Source organism: Mus musculus, chromosome 5 (assembly GCF_000001635.26).
Source record: "Mus musculus strain C57BL/6J chromosome 5, GRCm38.p6 C57BL/6J".
NCBI classification, from domain to species: domain Eukaryota; kingdom Metazoa; phylum Chordata; class Mammalia; order Rodentia; family Muridae; genus Mus; species Mus musculus.
Window position 1 is genome coordinate 22,080,899 of NC_000071.6, and position 21,706 is coordinate 22,102,604.

A 21,706-nucleotide genomic window follows, 5' to 3' on the forward strand; every position below is an offset into this window, starting at 1 on the left:
TTTCAGGGAAGTCATTACATCCTTCCTTCTCCATGGACTCGCAAATCAAAAGGGCTTGTTACCTCCTTTTTGCCTTGCTTAATTCAATTATAATTTCTTTCTAACTTATTAAGTCATCACACAAAAGGAGTCAAGAGGGCATTTGAGCTTTGCCATTTCAGCCTTTAGTATGAGACAAGAATGTTTTAATTGGAATAATATCCCATCGATACCACAGCCCTTGTTGTGAGACCTAAGTCTGATCATGACTTGTCGTGTATTTAATTCTCTGGTTGTAGGCTAAATCATGGTGACCTTTTCAATATTCCATACAGTTCTGACTTGCCATTCAAGTCTTTCACAATTTGTCTGTAAATGGAGTATGAGTAGAACAGCCAGCTAATCAAAATACGGGATGCTGAAAAGGTCACAGTCATCTCTTCCAGGCCGCATTCTCACAGCCAGATTTCAGCAAAAGTTTCTGACCAGAACTGAGAGGTGCATGACCACTTCAGTGAGAGGCCTGAGAACCGCAAACTCTGCTACTCTCTGACAGAGCACTTGCAAGAGAAAGAAAGCGTTTCTGCGATTATCTTTCAGCATGTGTTTCTCAGCTTGATGTGAATGGTCAAAGACAAGACAGGCCATCTAGAGCCGAGTAAAATGAATGTCTCCTCAAAATTAGAAGTTTTCATTTTGGCTGTTTTCAGCAATAAATCATAAAGGGAAATGCTAACCTACTTAAGATCAAACATCAATTTAAGCCTTAATACTCTTAAAATGAGGTAGAAGTGGACAAACCCCCAACTGGACAAAAACAAAATAAAACAAACAAAAAAAACATTATGTCCGAGGCATGACCGTTTCACCAGGTCTCACCACAGTGCCTAACACAGTAGGTAGTCAAAGACATTTTAAACAGCTCAGTGTAGGAAAGAATTAATGCAATGGCTTTTTTTTTCCCTTTTTAAAGTTAAAGAAAACCACATGTGTGGGACTGGAGAGATGGCTCAGTGGTTAAGAGCATTGACTGCTTTTCCAGAGGTCCTGAGTTCAATTCCCAGCAACCACAAAGTGGTCCACAACCATCTGTAATGGGATCTAATGCCCTCTTCTAGTGTGTCTGATGACAGTTACAGAGTACTCATAAAAATAAAATTAATACATAAACCTAAAAAAAACCCATATGAATTATATGTGTGAATGTGGGTATGTGTGTACCAGGGCATGTATGTAGAGGTCAGAGGGCAAACTCAAGTATCATTCCTTGCCTTCCACATGATCTGTTTTTCATGCTAGATGGCCCACAAGCACCCAAGCATTCTTAGTTCTCAAAATTCTTGCTAAGAGCTAGAGTTGTGAGCTGTGATTGAATAGGCCACACATGAGGCATTAGATTCAATTCTCATTATAACCAAACAACAAAAACCGTAACTCTAGTTTAGTTGAGAAATGTCAAATATCAGATGTAGGACCCAATGGTAGGCAGCACATTAGTGTATGAAAGTGTGTAAGAGATGTTCAGAATTGCCTCTAGGAGAGCCTAGTCAAGCAGACTTTACAGTGAGTGGGTTTTAATATGGTTTTAAAAGGATAGATAGAGATCTATGTTGGATGACAAATATATATGTACACAAAGATGTAATCACTTTGCTATAGCAGCCTAATTATGAACTGCATTGTAAACATATATCCTTATATTCACAGATAAGTGTAGCTCTCACTCCCGAGCAAGCGCTTTGCTCTGCTATAGACAGAGACATTGGGAAAAAATCACAACCAAAATGCCAAGAACAAGCAATCACATGGTACCCAGCCCCAGCTGATGCATCTACACACAACCCCAGCAGCTCTGTCTACACACAACCCCAGATGAGCCATCTACAGCACAACTCCTGCAACTTAGCCTTGGGAGGACCTTGGAAGAAGGGTCGGAAGGACTGTAACAGCCAGGCAAACAGGATGTCTACTGTGAGACTCCCACAAAAGACAGGGGAACTACACTCATGAAGTCCTCAAACCACAACTGCATAACCAAGAGCAGAACAAGGACAATAGCAACAGTCATGTTATTAGAAAGGGAAATGACACAGGGCGCCAAGCACAGACAAAGAACTACAGAAACCGAGGGATGCTGAGAGTGGAGGAAATTAGTCTGCCCTAAGGAAGAGGCCCCAGCTGTCCATTCAACACCAAGTAGTCAGTCTTGAAATTCTCTGCATACAAATAATATATAAACTAGGCCAACTATACTTATATATCTAGGTGTGTATATGTGTGTAAAACAATTAGAGAAGAAGAGTCTAGAGAAAACAGGCCAGAGGCCATGAATTTTTGGGCATGGTGGAGGGTATTACATGCAAAGGCTTGGAGGTAGAATAGGGGAAAATGATGTAATTACATTTTAATTAAAAAAAATAGAAATAAGCATTTAAAAATGAAAGCCAACTAATCAACTAACAAAAAAAAAATACAAAGATGTTTCATTGGCCTAATTTGAGAATTAGGTTGGAGACTGGCTGCCCAGGTCATAACGAGTGCATCAGGAACCCTGACTCAGTTGTTTTAGCAATGGTCTTCCAGAATAAAAACTGGCTATAGCTGGTAAAACCAAGAGGGTTGTAATAGATTTGCTACTGAACTGGACTAGTAAGTAGTTTTCAGAAGTTCAAGAGAACAGCAGCACAGGATCTTAAGGAGGTCCTTTTACAGTGCTAAGACATGGAAGTCTTCTGGGTCGTCGTCATTTTAGATAATACTTAACAAGTGGCATGCGCTGACTGCTTGAGATGTCTCTTCACATGCAATGAATACAGATTATTCATGGATATTAAACTTAACTCATTTTATGTGATGTGCACGGGCATATTGATTGAAAGGTAGAACTTAGCTCCTTTCACAGTAAACAGAAACTGTCAATAGATGATAAATTTTAAAGACGTCTTCACCATGCCCACCTGAGACAGAACCAGTGCTAACAAGAACAGCAAGGGTCATTTTTCTAAAACAACCCACTGAGTCTTAGTTATGGGCCTTCACGATTTTCCTCGAAGTCAGAAGCCTGACCAACTGTGGCCTGTGGATATCTGAACCTAGTGCAGACTCAGACATCAACAGGAATGGCAATAATCCCTGGAAGCAGCACACAAAATACCTCTATATGTCATTTACATTAGAATTTGAATGAGATGTTTGTACAGTTAAAGAATGGATCACCTGATAGCCTTTGTCATTTCTGGCCAGACATCCATTTACGAATTTAAATGTTGGTTTCATTTGCTTCATGAATTTTTGTTAATAATTTAAACTCTAGGTAATTTTTTTCTGCCCTTCCAAACCTTATTATTAATATACTTGATGCACATTTGAAGCTTACCCGAGACAGATTTTTTTATAAAACATAAAGTCATTATAAAATCTGGTAGCCAGGCATGGTGGCACATGCCTTTAATCCTAGCACTCGGGAGGCAGAGGCAGGCGGATTTCTGAGTTCGAGGCCAGCCTGGTCTACAAAGTGAGTTCCAGGACAGCCAGGGCTACACAGAGAAACCCTGTCTCGAAAAACCAAAAAACCAAAAAAAAAAAAAAAAAAAAAATCAAATAAATAAGATCTGGTAGCTTATTGCTAACACTTTCACAAAGTAAACTGGTTTAACAGAAAGCTGAAAGCATATTCCAAAGGCTCTTCCAGTAGCTGAACATATCATTAGCAGCTGTGTAACTATTGAAAGTTAGTATCAAGGATACATTCTATCACGGTAACCACACATTTGCCAGCATGTGAAACACAAATAATATTCACCATAACAAATGTGAAAATAGCTGCCTGAGTGAATTAATATTCACTTACATGACTATCAGCCAATTTTCACACTAGTAGGCTACAAAACCAGTTTAATGTGTCTTTTTTTTTTTTTTTTTTTTCCATTTTTTATTAGGTATTTAGCTCATTTACATTTCCAATGCTATACCAAAAGTCCCCCTTACCCACCCACCCCCACTCCCCTACCCACCCACTCCCCCCCTTTGGCCCTGGCGTTCCCCTGTACCGGGGCACACAAAGTCTGCGTGTCCAATGGGCCTCTCTTTCCAGTGATGGCCGACTAGGCCATCTTTTGATACATATGCAGCTAGAGTCAAGAGCTCAGGGGTACTGGTTAGTTCATAATGTTGTTCCACCTATAGGGTTGAAGATCCCTTTAGCTCCTTGGGTACTTTCTCTAGCTCCTCCATTGGGAGCCCTGTGATCCATCCATTAGCTGACTGTGAGCATCCACTTCTGTGTTTGCTAGGCCCCGGCATAGTCTCACAAGAGACAGCTACGTCTGGGTCCTTTCAGTAAAATCTTGCTAGTGTATGCAATGGTGTCAGCATTTGGAAGCTGATTATGGGGTGGATCCCTGGATATGGCAGTCTCTACCTGGTCCATCCTTTCATCTCAGCTCCATACTTTGTTTCTGTAACTCCTTCCATGGGTGTTTTGTTCCCACTTCTAAGGAGGGGCCTAGTGTCCACACTTCAGTCTTCATTTTTCTTGAGTTTCATGTGTTTAGGAAATTGTATCTTATATCGTGGGTATCCTAGGTTTTGGGCTAGTATCCACTTATCAGTGAGTACATATTGTGTGAGTTCCTTTGTGATTGTGTTACCTCACTCAGGATGATGCTCTCCAGGTCCATCCATTTGGCTAGGAATTTCATAAATTCATTCTTTTTAATAGCTGAGTAGTACTCCATTGTGTAGATGTACCACATTTTCTGTATCCATTCCTCTGTTGAGGGGCATCTGGGTTCTTTCCAGTTTCTGGCTATTATAAATAAGGCTGCTATGAACATAGTGGAGCATGTGTCCTTCTTACCAGTTGGGGCTTCTTCTGGATATATGCCCAGGAGGGGTATTGCTGGATCCTCCGGTAGTACTATGTCCAATTTTCTGAGGAACCGCCAGACTGATTTCCAGAGTGGTTGTACAAGCCTGCAATCCCACCAACAATGGAGGAGTGTTCCTCTTTCTCCACATCCTCGCCAGCATCTGCTGTCACCTGAATTTTTGATCTTAGCCATTCTCACTGGTGTGAGGTGGAATCTCAGGGTTGTTTTGATTTGCATTTCCCTGATGATTAAGGATGTTGAACATTTTTTCAGGTGCTTCTCTGCCATTCGGTATTCCTCAGGTGAGAATTCTTTGTTCAGTTCTGAGCCCCATTTTTTAAGGGGGTTATTTGATTTTCTGAGGTCCACCTTCTTGAGTTCTTTATATATGTTGGATATTAGTCCCCTATCTGATTTAGGATAGGTAAAGATCCTTTCCCAGTCTGTTGGTGGTCTTTTTGTCTTATAGACAGTGTCTTTTGCCTTGCAGAAACTTTGGAGTTTCATTAGGTCCCATTTGTCAATTCTCGATCTTACAGCACAAGCCATTGCTGTTCTGTTCAGGAATTTTTCCCCTGTGCCCATATCTTCAAGGCTTTTCCCCACTTTCTCCTCTATAAGTTTCAGTGTCTCTGGTTTTATGTGAAGTTCCTTGATCCACTTAGATTTGACCTTAGTACAAGGAGATAAGTATGGATCGATTCGCATTCTTCTACATGATAACAACCAGTTGTGCCAGCACCAATTGTTGAAAATGCTGTCTTTCTTCCACTGGATGGTTTTGGCTCCCTTGTCGAAGATCAAGTGACCATAGGTGTGTGGGTTCATTTCTGGGTCTTCAATTCTATTCCATTGGTCCACTTGTCTGTCTCTATACCAGTACCATGCAGTTTTTATCACAATTGCTCTGTAGTAAAGCTTTAGGTCAGGCATGGTGATTCCACCAGAGGTTCTTTTATCCTTGAGAAGAGTTTTTGCTATCCTCGGTTTTTTGTTATTCCAGATGAATTTGCAAATTGCTCCTTCTAATTCGTTGAAGAATTGAGTTGGAATTTTAATGGGGATTGCATTGAATCTGTAGATTGCTTTTGGCAAGATAGCCATTTTTACAATGTTGGTCCTGCCAATCCATGAGCATGGGAGATCTTTCCATCTTCTGAGATCTTCTTTAATTTCTTTCTTCAGGGACTTGAAGTTTTTATCATACAGATCTTTCACTTCCTTCGTTAGAGTCACACCGAGATATTTTATATTATTTGTGGCTATTGAGAAGGGTGTTGTTTCCCTAATTTCTTTCTCAGCCTGTTTATTCTTTGTGTAGAGAAAGGCCATTGACTTGTTTGAGTTAATTTTATATCCAGCTACTTCACTGAAGCTGTTTATCAGGTTTAGGAGTTCTCTGTTGGAATTTTTAGGGTCACTTATATATACTATCATATCATCTGCAAAAAGTGATATTTTGACTTCCTCTTTTCCAATTTGTATCCCCTTGATCTCCTTTTGTTGTCGAATTGCTCTGGCTAATACTTCAAGTACTATGTTGAAAAGGTAGGGAGAAAGTGGGCAGCCTTGTCTAGTCCCTGATTTTAGTGGGATTGCTTCCAGCTTCTCTCCATTTACTTTGATGTTGGCTACTGGTTTGCTGTAGATTGCTTTTATCATGTTTAGGTATTGGCCTTGAATTCCTGATCTTTCCAGAACTTTTATCATGAATGGGTGTTGGATCTTGTCAAATGCTTTTTCTGCATCTAACGAGATGATCATGTGGTTTTTGTCTTTGAGTTTGTTTATATAATGGATTACATTGATGGATTTTCGTATATTAAACCATCCCTGCATCCCTGGAATAAAACCTACTTGGTCAGGATGGATGATTGCTTTAATGTGTTCTTGGATTCGGTTAGCGAGAATTTTATTAAGAATTTTTGCATCGATGTTCATAAGAGAAATTGGTCTGAAGTTCTCTATCTTTGTTGGATCTTTCTGTGGTTTAGGTATCAGAGTAATAGTGGCTTCATAAAATGAGTTGGGTAGAATACCTTCTACTTCTATCTTGTGAAAAAGTTTGTGCAGAACTGGAGTTAGATCTTCTTTGAAGGTCTGATAGAACTCTGCACTAAACCCGTCTGGTCCTGGGCTTTTTTTGGCTGGGAGACTATTAATAACTGCTTCTATTTCTTTAGGGGATATGGGACTGTTTAGAAGGTCAACTTGATCCTGATTCAACTTTGGTACCTGGTATCTGTCCAGAAATTTGTCCATTTCGTCCAGGTTTTCCAGTTTTGTTGAGTATAGCCTTTTGTAGAAGGATCTGATGGTGTTTTGGATTTCTTCAGGATCTGTTGTTATGTCTCCCTTTTCATTTCTGATTTTGTTAATTAGGATTTTGTCCCTGTGCCCTTTAGTGAGTGTAGCTAAGGGTTTATCTATCTTGTTGATTTTCTCAAAGAACCAACTCCTCGTTTGGTTAATTCTTTGAATAGTTCTTCTTGTTTCCACTTGGTTGATTTCACCCCTGAGTTTGATTATTTCCTGCCGTCTACTCCTCTTGGGTGAATTTGCTTCCTTTTTTTCTAGAGCTTTTAGATGTGTTGTCAAGCTGCTAGTATGTGCTCTCTCCCGTTTTTTCTTGAAGGCACTCATAGCTATGAGTTTCCCTCTTAGAAATGCTTTCATTGTGTCCCAAAGGTTTGGGTACGTTGTGGCTTCATTTTCATTAAACTCTAAAAAGTCTTTAATTTCTTTCTTTATTCCTTCCTTGACCAAGGTATCATTGAGAAGAGTGTTGTTCAGTTTCCATGTGAATGTTGGCTTTCTGTTATTTATTTTGTTATTGAAGATCAGCCTTAGTGCATGGTGATCTGATAGGATACATGGGACAATTTCAATATTTTTGAATCTGTTGAGGCCTGATTTGTGACCTATTATGTGGTCAATTTTGGAGAAGGTACCATGAGGTGCTGAGAAGAAGGTATATCCTTTTGTTTTAGGATAAAATGTTCTGTAGATATCTGTCAGATCCATTTGTTTCATCACTTCTGTTAGTTTCAGTGTGACCCTGTTTAGTTTCTGTTTCCATGATCTGTCCATTGGTGAAAGTGGTGTGTTGAAGTCTCCCACTATTATTGTGTGAGGTGCAATGTGTGCTTTGAGCTTTACTAAAGTTTCTTTAGTGAATGTGGCTGCTCTTGTATTTGGAGCATAGATATTCAGAATTGAGAGTTCCTCTTGGAGGATTTTACCTTTGATGAGAATGAAGTGTCCCTCCTTGTCTTTTTTGATGACTTTGGGTTGGAAGTCAATCTTATCAGATATTAGGATGGCTACTCCTGCTTGTTTCTTCATACCATTTGCTTGGAAAATTGTTTTCCAGCCTTTCATTCTGAGGTAGTATCTATCTTTTTCTCTGAGATGAGTTTCCTGTAAGCAGCAAAATGTTGGGTCTTGTTTGTGTAGCCAGTTTGTTAGTCTATGTCTTTTTATTGGCGAGTTGAGACCATTGATGTTAAGAGATATTAAGGAAAAGTAATTGTTGCTTCCTGTTATTTTAGTTGTTAAAGGTGGCATTCTGTTCTTGTGGCTGTCTTCTTTTAGGTTTGTTGAGGGATTACCTTCTTGTTTTTTCTAGGGCGTTGTTCCCGTTCTTGTATTGGTTTTTTTCTGTTATTATCCTTTGAAGGGCTGGATTCGTGGAGAGATAATGCGTGAATTTGGTTTTGTCGTGGAATACTTTGGTTTCTCCCTCTATGATAATTGAGAGTTTGGCTGGGTATAGTAGCCTGGGCTGCAGTTTGTGTTCTCTTAGTGTCTGTATAACATCTGTCCAGGCTCTTCTGGCTTTCATAGTCTCTGGTGAAAAATCTGGTGTAATTCTGATAGGCTTGCCTTTATATGTTACTTGACCTTTTTCCCTTACTGCTTTTAGTATTCTATCTTTATTTAGTGCATTTGATGTTCTGATTATTATGTGTCGGGAGGAATTTCTTTTCTGGTCCAGTCTATTTGGAGTTCTGTAGGCTTCTTGTATGTTCATATGCATCTCATTCTTTAGATTTGGGAAGTTTTCTTCAATAATTTTGTTGAAGATGTTTGCTGGACCTTTGAGTTGAAAATCTTCATTCTCATCCACTCCTATTATCCGTACGTTTGGTCTTCTTATTGTGTCCTGGATTTCCTGGATATTTTGAGTTAGGATCTTTTTGCATTTTCCATTTTCTTTGATTGTTGTGCCGATGTTCTCTATGGAATCTTCTGCACCTGAGATTCTCTCTTCCATCTCTTGTATTCTGTTGCTGATGCTCAAATCTATGGTTCCAGATTTCTTTCCTAGGGTTTCTATCTCTAGTGTTGCCTCGCTTTGAGTTTTCTTTATTGTGTCTACTTCCCTTTTTAGGTCTAGTATGGTTTTGTTCATTTCCATCACCTGTTTGTATGTTTTTTCCTCTTTTTCTGTAAGGACTTCTACCTGTTTGATTGTGTTTTCCTGTTTTTCTTTAAGGACTTGTAACTCTTTAGCAGTGTTCTCCTGTATTTCTTTAAGTGATTTATTAAAGTCCTTCTTGATGTCCTCTACCATCATCATGAGATATGCTTTTAAATCTAGGTCTAGGTTCTCAGGTGTGTTGGGGTTCCCTGGACTGGGCGAAGTGGGTGTGCTGGGTTCTGGTGATGGTGAGTGGTCTTGGTTCCTGTTAGTAAGATTCCTCCGTTTACCTTTCGCCATCTGGTAATCTCTGGAGTTAGTAGTTACAGTTGACTCTGTTTAGAGATTGTTCTTCTGGTGATTCTGTTACCGTCTATCAGCAGACCTGGGAGACAGATTCTCTCCTCTGAGTTTCAGTGCTCAGAGCACTCTCTGCTGGCAAGCTCTCTTACAGGGAAGGTGCGCAGATATCTTGTATTTGGACCTCCTCCTGGCCGAAGAAGAAGGCCCAAAACAGGACCTTTCTCAGACACTGTGTTGCTTTGGCAGTTCCCAGGTGGTACAGACTCTCACCTAAGCAGACTAAATTCCTAAGTTCCTTGGAGTCCCGGGACCAAGATGGCGACCGCTGCTGCTGTGGCTTAGGCCGCCTCCCCAGCCGGGCGGGCACCTGTCCTCCGGTCCGGAAGGTGGCCGGCTGTCCCCGGCCCACACAGGGTGCTGCCTCAGCGCCTCTGTGCTTCTGCCTGTTCCAGAAGCTGTCAGGTTCTCTGGCGCACCCTCTCACCTGTTCAGACTAATTTCCTAAGTTCGGCGGGTCTCGGACCAAGATGGCGACCGCTGCTGCTGTGGCTTAGGCCGCCTCCCCAGCCGGGCGGGCACCTGTCCTCCGGTCCGGAAGGTGGCCGGCTGTCCCCGGCCCACACAGGGTGCTGCCTCAGCCCCTCTGTGCTTCTGCCTGTTCCAGAAGCTGTCAGGTTCTCTGGCGCACCCTCTCACCTGTTCAGACTAATTTCCTAAGTTCAGCGGGTCTCGGACCAAGATCTTAATGTGTCTTCAAAAAGTTTTTGTGAGAGACAGAATGGTATCATTTTGATGAAGTTTTCAAATCTCTTTTGTTTTCTTCTAACCAATTCACAGAGTAGGTAACCAATCAGTTCTCAGTAGGTAACAATACTCAACACCAGAACTCAGTTCAAACAGAGGAGAAAGCTCTGTATGTCAGCTTCTAGTCTTGGCCTTGGAATAATCCTGCCAGCTTTAAATAGTAAACTCATCTCTACTCTCTCAAACGAGCCAATGTCCTTATGGTTATGCCAAGTGGTGAATTCCTAAGTTACCTGAGACAATAACATACTGAGCACCCTTCCTTCTAAGAAGTTGGTCATATACAGGCTTGTGTATATGAGTCCTGGGTAGGGAACCAGGCTAGTGTTGTGTCCTTATTTGACGATCTTGAAATTGATTACAAGGGGAGTTTGAGCCACTGAAAAGCAATGTTTTGAAGTCAACCTGGGTTCCTAGAAACTCTCCAAACTAAGAACTGAAGCCTAGATGACTCCATGGGAGACAATTCCTGAGCTTATTATGTGTTTCTTTCTACATCTCTGCAGAGAATCCTGGGTCTGCTTGCTTAAGGGCTGTGTGAACTTCTCCCTCCAACCTGACTCAATTAATGAAGGATCAAGGAAGTCAAGGCTGGAAGAACATACTAGTGGGAACCATAAACAACCAAGGTGATAAAGAAAGAAAGCTCCAGTCTGTACGCATCCTCATGGGTTCTGGAGGTTGGGGTTGGAAGGCACACTTCCTCTACCTGACGGCCAAGGGCTGACACAAGCCACTGTGTCTCTGAAGACCTCAGCTTTGCACAATGAATAAAGAATGGAGTCAATAATACCTGCTCTCTTGATAGTTTGTGAGAAGTTCAGTGATTCAAAGCAGTTCTTTTAAAATTTCCAAATATCAATAATATCTCTGAACATGTGCTCTTAAAAGACATGCACTAATGTATTTCAGTCTTAGCAGTAACTGGTAGGGAAATAGAATAAATACAGTTTTTGTTTCTCACTATAATGGTTATTAAAATTCCTCAGATTGAATTAAAACCTTTAGAAAATTGTACAAGAATAGGCCTTACAATAAAATATAATAAAAAAAATACTGCAAACCTTCACACATTATTATAGCAGATAAAATCATCAATTAGTTTAAAAGCCCTCCACATTTTGGACAATTACCAAATATTCTCCTAACAGATATAAACTCAAGGATAGGGGATGACAAATGTCATTTTTCTTAACAGAAGAACTTGCATTAAATGACACCAAAATCCAGTATGCTAAAAACTCAAGTGCAGCATTTACTGAAACTATGAAGAGTTTCAGAAAATTGTTCTCAATTTTAATACCCAGCTGTTTTTGTTCAACAGCAATTCAAACTCACTTCACTTGTAGGAATTAACAATTAAAAACCTAAACAATTTCAATAAACAAACATAAGGTAGCTGAACATGTATTTGGGCTACACAAGGCATAAAGTCTATGGCTAGTTCTATTTTTCTGATTTAGACCTTCCAATGTGCCATCAATTATTGCTTTAATTACTTGTTTCATTAGTTTGGCATTGGTAAGCCACAAATACTTAAGTACAACAGATCTCTAACTTTGATATCCCCATGTCTTTAATGTGTTTTTTTTCCAGTCAATAAAACAGTATTTCTCCATTTGCTGTTAAATGGATTTCCTTTATTTGACAAGCAGAACACAGTGTAACTAAAGGACAAAAAATTGCCGTTCAGAAAAACATCAACAGGAAACATCAGTGCAAATTCCTCAATATAACATGTCCTTGGCCACAATTCAGGTTAGCATTTTCTAAGCTTGCTCCCTCTACTGTGCGGGAAAGGTTAATGACTTCACCTCTGTACTTGTAAAAAGTACTTAAATCACCTCCACTGTTGTTTAATTAGGCCTTCAGAAAGAACACCAGAGCAACTCTTAATATTATCTCTCTAGGGCCGGACTACCCTGATGATTCTTTTAGGGGCTACAGCCTTACAACTCACTTCTTGACAATGCCCTCTTTGCTGAGAGGGGTCCGCTGGGCGTCGGGGCAACGCCAGCTTGTAGAGGGCCAGTGGCAGATGGAAAGAAATCTGCCTGGTGCGTTGTTCCCTCCACATGAGCAGAGAGCCATCCATTTCCTCCATTAAGAAGTTGTCACTCAGCCCACCCAGCTGGAAGACCATTTTTGATAGCCAAGCTGGCTGGTGGCAGACAATTCAGATACAAAGTGTGCTTTAAAAGGAAGCTAAAACATCATTTGTAGGAAAATTGAAAATGCATGGCTTCCACCACAGCCAATTTTTTAATGACTGTAATATTTTAAGTGATTATTTTTGCCACTTCAGATTGCTCCTTAGAGAGGAGAAGATTTTTAATTAAAATCTAGGCAATGCAAACAGATGAGATATGAGGAACAGAGGAAAGAGAAATAAGATGAATAAAATTAATTAAAATGGCATTGTTGGCAGAGCCGTAAATTAGCCACTGTCTGGCTGGGAATAAAATATACTGGCATATGAACTTGCGTATGAAAGTAAGAGGTGCTGTGTGGTGGGAGCTGACGGGCTGGCCTGCACATTGTGTTTCCAAAGCCTTTTGTTACATAGATGCTATAACTTTATCACATATTTTCTTCCTTTGGGTTCAGTGTTTTTTTAAAGATTCAGACTTCATCCCCCCAAATAGAAAGAATTCCTAATAAGAAGAAAACAATTATTTTTTCTCATGAGACAAAATAAATTTCTATTATTTTTCCACACATTTGATTTCTAGGTAATTGAATGCCAGTTACAAACCTGCAAATTTGGCTGTGAATAGAGTCCAGGTGCAGGAGAGCATTTCCTTTACTCAACACAATAGAGTCAACCCTGGCGTGTGGATTTTAGGGAGCTTAAAGAGTGGGGTTTTTTTCTCATTATTTTCTGGGATCATTAAACATTCACAGTTGAACCACACTGCACTAGGATTTACAAAGGTTCAACTTTTGGTATACTTTGTGACAAGTGTATAATTACTTCGCAATACTATCAGCTCTGAAATGGAAATAGTGACAGATTGGAACTGGAGTAACCAGAGGAGGGATAACCATGTGAAATTCCACCGACAGTTGTTAGCCTCCTCTTTGGTGATCTTGATTTTCACAGTGTTAGGTTTTCGTACTTGTCTTCTCAAATTAAGGACAGGATGCCAGGCACAACGCAGGAGGCTACAGCATAGCATGGCATGGAAAAGCCAAGATCATAATAAAACAGGATTGGCTTCACAACTTCAAGCCTTTTGAGATGTTGGAGCTCCTGCTTCCTCATCTTCGAAATGGGGGTAATTATAAGGAATAGATGAGAGACCATAGGGAATATATTTAAAGATAGCAATATTAGGAATCCACACATACGACTCTTTCCTTCATTTTTGTTCCATTTCTTTAATTATTTAATCCTGCTACCACACAAGTTATTTTGTTAGGAGTTGTGACTCATACAAAGATGATGGAGAAGTTACCATACAGGGGAAAGATAAAATTTCCTTATTGAATACTGTGTTAGCCTAATCAGCAATTAGAATTGTCAGTTTCAATCCCAAACAAAACAAGACAAACACAAAAGGAACACGAGGCTCTGGGGATTTGTCTGAATGCTTATCTTCTGTCGAATTTATCAAAATTAGGTGTTTCTATGTTATTGCCACTGTTGTTCCAGTGACCTGGCTCATGTCCACATTTCACTGATGCTATTCCATATTAATTACTATACAAATAAACCTCACTGGGGGGAGATTGTGAAACACACACTACCACATTTAACCCCTCATCCCCAAAGCACTCTTGTTAGCTTAGCAAATTATAGTCTGGCCCATTTTGTAATGTATACCCACCTCTTGGGGGAACACAATAATAAGAGCAGCACAGTCCGGAGTGAAGCGTACCCCAAAGCAGAGGGAATCTGGGTAGACAGCATGCAATTAAGCAAGCTGGAATCCAGCCAGGAAATCATAGTTATCATTCAGACTCCTAATGGAAGGAGGCATGGGAACATGGCTGGCCACAGGTCTTACTGCGCTCAGGTTTATCCTCATTAGGAACCCAGAACACAAGTCCCACAAGTCCCGCGCTAAACAGTTTGTATTACAGCAACCTGCAAAGCATATATATATTTTCTTTGCCAAGCAAACCTGATTGCTTTCTAATTGTGCTTGTAAGCAAAATTGTGAAGGGAGCCATTGAGCCATTTTCCCAGGGTACTGAATGGAATGCTACACAGAAGACAAGCCAGGCATGGTATCAGGAAAGTCTTGCTTCCAGGGGGTTTTATTTCCAAAAGACAGGTTTGAAAATGATCTGGCGCCTCCTTGATTTCTCCTTTCACCATTGTCAAAAAGTCATTTTCTCCTCATTAGCCTCAACTTCCATTAAGATTTAAAAATTTTCATCCAAATTCATTTATATGTTTTTTAATTTGGACACGACTTTTCTTCTCCACTCACGATTCAGCTATTTGTGAGAATTAGCAACATTTAGGGGTGATGTCAGACACTGAGAAAGAAGCTACAGTTCTGATGTGGGTGGAGACTTGCCTTCTGTCCAGTAGAATAATAGATTTGCTAAATTCACTACAATAAGAAAACTAACAGACTCTCTTGTTCTGATGTAATGATTCCTCTTAATGGCCTGTTGACTTACCTAACTGAGGGCTACTGCCTTCACTGGGGCCTTTTGTTGTTTGTTAACTACGAGAACTGTGGTCATTGCCTTATAATCAAAGGTGAATGTAGTAGATGAGAGAAGAGACAGAAATAGGACTCTTCTAAAGCTTGTAACTTAGTGACTGCAAACCCTTAGTATGCACTGCAGACTCCAACAAACTGCTTCTTAAAAGAGTTTCTAAAGACATGCGTTCAAATCACAGCCTATTCGCAAGGGCAATCATTCCAACAGTCTTGGTGGCTGTTAGTGCTGATTTGCTTCTCAGAACAACTCGACATAAACACGTACAAGGAGGGATCTAGAGTTTTAGGCAATTGGGTAATAAATAGCAAAACACCATCAGGTGCAGGTAAGGCGATTGGAATGCGAAGGTTTCTTAAAAATGAGAGGCACGTGGCATAGCACTTCTGTCCCAGTGACCTGCTTTTAATATGTAGGCCAGTTCCAGCTTTGACACAAACCAGTGATTTATGCCTTTGCAAACTCAGCGGAACCAAGCTCACTGAGTAGATAGAAACACTTATAATGGACACTGAGCAAAGCACTCTCCCTCTTTTTGCTTGTGTTATACACACACACACACACACACACACACACACACACTTGTGCACACACATGCACACACAGAGGCATGCACACAGGAGACAGCAAAGAGTCATGCATGGATGATTTATATTTTCAAGATAAATTTTGCACCTGCCATGAAAGACGTATGCAAAAAGACAAACAAAATGAGACAGTGGCTTGAGCAATACACGGCCATGCCATATTGACTCATTCAGAAATTCTACTTCATGGGGTACTATTAAAAGATGAGGAGAAGAGAGAGAAAAATTCTACTCAAAGCTCTTTCTAGCTCTGTTATCCCCGGTTGTCCTGGGAGTGATTCACTACCATTTACAACCCTCCTCTTTGATGGCAAAGCAATGGAAAGCAGGCAGCTGTAGCCACTCTGGGCTGACCCTGCAAATTTACAGAAAATACTTTCCTTTGAGCCTGAAATTATATTCGAAAATTGCAAGATGCAAATCTGAAAAGGTGAGACAGATGGCCCCGGTGAACTTGTAAGCTGTGTTTTCAGTTGCTGAATGCTGATCAACATGACGCAAGGCTGCCGAGAAGGTCTTCCCTGCCTGGACCTACAAGGCTTCATGAAATGCTCCCAATAGAACTGCTGTTATAATCATCGTTCGTCACAACCACGGCTATGCTACTATTATTATTTTCACCCATTATGTGAAGGATCCACGTGGTTTTCATGATACTGCAAGCATCATTCCTGAGTGTGAGAACCTTACCCAGCAGGAGATGCTAAACCTTGATAGTCTTAAATGGAAAGAGCCAAAATATTCAGCTCAGATCCTTTAATCCTTGATTAAACCAAAATCACTCACAGCTGGTGCACAGAAGTTGCCTTGAGATTATTCATTCTCCCTCATCAGGTGGGAAGGTGGGATCTCTGACTCTTAAACATGTTCTGCACACCCACAGCTTCCCTGATGTGGTAACAGCAGCTATTCTAACAACTTCAGTGATGAACTGATACTATAACCTACTTTAGTATAATATAAGCGGACACTAATTCTTTACACTTCTAGAAAAATACACAGAAGTAAAAAGTCTCATTCTGTGAAAGTAGTCAAAAATCACCATCGCTAGCAAATGAAACGGGTGATTTAATAGAGAGTGGGTTTCAGCTCAAGAAGAATGAAGAAGTGTGGACACTATGCCCCTCCTTAGAATTGGGAACAAAACACCCATGGAAGGAGTTACAGAGACAAAGTTTGGAGCTGAGACGAAAGGATGGACCATCTAGAGACTGCCATATCCGGGGATCCATCCCATAATCAGCCTCCAAACGCTGACACCATTGCATACACTAGCAAGATTTTATCGAAAGGACCCAGATGTAGCTGTCTCTTGTGAGACTATGCTGGGGCCTAGCAAACACAGAAGTGGATGCTCACAGTCAGCTATTGGATGGATCACAGGGCTCCCAATGGAGGAGCTAGAGAAAGTACCCAAGGAGCTAAAGGGATCTGCAACCCTATAGGTGGAACAACATTATGAACTAACCAGTACCCCGGAGCTCTTGACTCTAGCTGCATATGTATCAAAAGATGGCCTAGTTGGCCATCACTGGAAAGAGAGGCCCATTGGACACGCAAACTGTATATGCCCCAGTGCAGGGGAACACCAGGGCCAAAAAAATGGGAATGGGTGGGTAGGGAAGTGGGGGGGAGGGTATGGGGGACTTTTGGGATAGCATTGGAAATGTAATTGAGGAAAATATGCAATAAAAAATATTAAAAAAATACTTGGACGAGGAATGCATAGTCTCCAAAATGTATAAAACAATATCATCATATATAGGTTTCATTGTGGGAATGTAAGAATGGCTTAATTTCTAAAAATTAATGATGGGAGTACACTGAATTAACACCTAAAGGATGAAAATCTACAAAAAACATGACTGATGCAAAAGTTGTAGCTGGAATTTATTATTTGCTCATGATACTCTCAAAAAATACGAAGAGAATTTTTCTTAAGCTAGTAAGAACACACACACACACACACACACACACACACACATACACACACACACAAAAGAGAGAGTGGGTTTCAGGCTCTCCCTGGGCTAACGTGATCTGTTCGTGCTGGGTGCTTGTGGAAGGGGGGTTGTGTGGGTGTTGCTACAGAGGCAGCACTCTGAGGAGGTTATTTCACTTCTCTCAGTTTATTTACTGGCATTTAAAGTCACAGGTACTTAGGGGTGAACGAAGGGTTGCCTTAGGATTGATGGGAAATAAAAATAACGCTGCTGATTGGAAGCACAATAGAATGTGGTACACCTTTCCTTCCATGTGGGAAAGTTCTCTGGGACAAGCCTTGGAAGATGAGGCAGGGCTGTGGGCACAAAAGGATGGAAGAGAAACTACCTTGGAAACCTTTAACCAGCTATTGAATCAGTTTACTGAATCAAAAACTACAGCAAAGAGCTGGGGATATCCCTCAGTGGGGATATCACTCAGAGTGTCTCCTCACATGTGCATGCAAGGAGGTCCTGGATTCAATCCCAGCACCATGTGTCAATCAAACACAAATATGAGAGCAGGTTCTATGGTAAAAGCTGGATTCTTGCAGGTGCAGTTGGCAGTAATTAATAAAGACCCAAGAATAGCCATGACCCTCTACAGCTCGAGGATTTAAGCAGATGACATATTTCTACAGGTCCCTGGGTCATCTGACACCGTAAGCTAATCACTCTGTCTGGGTCATGTGACACCTTAAGCTAATCACTCTGTCTAGCCTTTTGCCACTTTTGCCCTACTCGGGATAAACAGTGATAGTTCAGATGAAACTGTAAATATTTTTCAGAGAAATTGGAACATTTGGACAAGATGAGAGAAATCCAGTCTTTGGTGACATGGACTCATTTTTCTCTTTCCTTTTTGAGCAATTAAACATGGTCTTTGAGACCAGAAGCTGGACAATTTAGTCAGAACTGTGTATATTCACTTTATCAACATTAGTATTTAAGAGACTTTTGCAGACACATACACACACACAATATACACTTTTCTTCTCTTAATCATGGGTGAGTTTTTTCTTTGACTTAATTACAATGTAAGTACCTTGGAAACATTTAATAAACATAAAAAGTTAAAGAATGTTGAGCAAACACATGTAATACTTATAATTAAAGTCCAAAAGAAAGCAACATTTAAAACACTCCCATAACCCACAGGGACATGAGATATTTTCTAAGTAGTTGTATTCCGTTTTCATCTCAAAAGACATTAAGAAAACAATTAATATCTGACAAAGGCATTTCATGTAATTACAAAACAATTTTTATTTTATAATTCTGAATTATCTAATCAAAGAAAAGGTTTTCATTGTATTTCAAAGGAGTGGTTATACAAATGAGTTAAAAGAACAAATTCTAAGATTTGACTAGGGCATGTGTTTCAAGTTTTCAAAAGAAATATTGGAGTAGAAGGTCTATCTGGCAGGTGACTTAAAGTCAATAAAATAAATCATTACCACAGTGACATTTTTTTTTCCTTAGTAGACCAAGCTCCCTAGGCAATTCTCTGCTGCGTGGTTAGTAAGCTTATGAGCGAGACAAAAGACTAAAAAGAAAAAAAGCATTCTCTACCCAAAGTTTTAATTTAATCAAATGTCTTACTGACATAAACACAGACTTCATGCATTTTTACCATGGGTGGAACCAAAGTACATGCCTTAAGAAACCAAGTAGCTAATTAGATTAGTATAATGGCTTGTAATAGGAGGCAGAAATGCACATGCATTTAGTAGAGGGCACGAGAGTCAGACGATCAAGAATCCTGCTACGGAAGGGCTCAGAGCTGCTTGTCAGTGTAGAGTAGGGGCAGCAGAAAGCCCTCTTTCACTGCAGTGGCAAGCAGACATCACTCGAAGAACCCTGACAAAAGTTCTCTGTGCAAAAGGAATTCGTGGACTCTTTCTAAGGCAGCTGCAGCTTTGGGCTGTGTCAGAAGTTTTTCAGCAAGAGGTCTCATGGGATGTTTTCCTGAATGGTGCAGAAAGGATGCCTATTTTCAAGACCAGTCTATGGCTGTAATCTTATCACCTTGTGTTGAAATGACTACAAGTTTTGACTGCTTGAGGAAGGAGAGTTTCTGGGTTGAGACCAATTTGCAATATTTTTTCTTGTATAGTACTGAATTAAATTCTCAAAAGGAGGTAAGCAAGTTGTACCCTGTGGCATGGGCCTCTCTTATCCTAAATACCAAAGAGGCAGAGGGCAGAAAGCAGAGGGCAGAAGCAGAAGCACTGTAAGTTTGAGACCTATATGGACTCAATGTTGAGTTCAAGATCAAACTGGGTGCTGTGGTTTAAATAAGCTTGCTTGTCCCAGGGAGTGACACTATTTGGAGCAGTTGTCATCTTGTTAGAGTAGGTGTGTTACTGTAAGTGTGAGTGTGGGTGTGGGTTTTAGAACACTCTTAAGATCCTAGTTGCCTGGGAGCAGCCTTCCCAACAAGATGTTGAACTCTCAGCTCCTCTAGTGCCATGTCTGCCTGAATGCTGCCATGCTCCTGCCCTGATGGTAATGGACTGAACCTCTGAACCTGTAAGCCAGCCCCAATTAAATGTTGTCCTTATAAGAGTTGCCTTGGTCATGGTATCTCTTCTCATCATCATGAGTAAATCCTAAATCAGATACTGGCAACTTGATGAGAACTTGTACCCCTGCCCCAAAGAGTAAAAAGAGAGTTGGGGATGTAAGTTAGTGCTGGAACACTTGCTGAGTGTGGAAAAGGTCCTGGTTTATTTCCCTATAACATGCACACACAAAGAAGGAGCTCTTTCAGAGCCTTTATATTCTCTATCTAACACAGGACTGTATTGCATCAGTAAGTCATAGCTAAAAAATAAAAAAAATATCTGTAAGCTAAATTTCAATTTATTTCTACATATTAGAGACATACAGGGATCCAGTTGAAGGCTTAATGGCTCTTTTGTATTGGTTCTTTATTGCAGAGTCTCTTGTCAGGCAAGCTTGTGACTGCTATCCCCATCCACCAGGTGACAACTGGCCTAACTTCTGCTGACTACTTATCATTTGGCCCTAACAACACCAAGAGCTAGGTGTCCAAACTGAAGCCAACCTTAACCAGCCTTGTAAATTTGTTCCTCCTCTTATATTTCTTGTGTCAGTAAATAACACCCTTGCCAGTCTAGCTGCCCAAACCTTGTCATCGGCCATTTCTTCCTCTTCTTTTATCAGTCCCCAATCTCCTCCATTCCCTGGTGACAAAATCTGAAATATGTTTACATGTCTTCATCCTCTCTCCCTTAATCTTGCCTAATAAGATCTCTCATTGAACCATTTGTACCTCCAGCTTCTTGGTCTTTCCAAAGACTCCTGTAACTCAGAGCTCTCTATTAGAACAACAATTTCAAATGCCAATGTAATTGCCTTTGATTTAAAGTACCTCAGAGGATATGATCTCAAGATACAATTCTAATACTACAGCAGCTAGCAAATCTTCAAGGTCTTCTCACTTGCCACAACACCAGAATTACTTACCGTGAGTCTCAAAATATATGAGAGAACTGTTTAGAACTCCATTGAAGGGGTTCTGTTTTTTGTATTCACCATCTAGACCAGTGGTTCTCAGCCTTCCTAATGCTCTGACCCTTTAATACAATTCCTCATGTTGTGGTGACCCCCAACCATGAAATTATCTTATTGCTACTTCATAACTGTAATTTTGCTACTATTATGAGTTGTAATGTAAATCTCTGATATGCAGGATATTTGATAATCAATTCCCCCCTCCCCCAAGAGGTTACAAATCAAAGGTTGAGAACCAAGAATCTAGAATGTCTATCTTAGTTTGGGACTATTGTTAGAGAACATCACAGCCTGGGATTTCTAATAGTTTCTAATAGTTTTGGAAGTTAGAGTTCCAAAATCAAACTCTAGAAGACTTAGCAAGGGCCTACATATCCTTAGTCTTGCTATGTTTTCACATGCCAAGAGCCAGAAAGTTCTCCTTCATAAGAACACTAATCCTCCATTCATAGAGGACTCATACTTATGACTGAATGACCTCATAGGGACTCTATTTTCTAGCTCCATATGAGAGTATTATAACACACAAATGGGTAG

At 40.4% G+C, this 21,706-nt stretch overlaps 1 protein-coding gene across 2 annotated transcripts in view; it reads right to left on the reverse strand.

Annotated features, from left to right (window-relative positions):
* Positions 1 to 21,706, reverse strand: part of Reln (reelin) — a 460,252-nt gene that overhangs the window by 196,445 nt on the left and 242,101 nt on the right. The window lies entirely within an intron of this gene.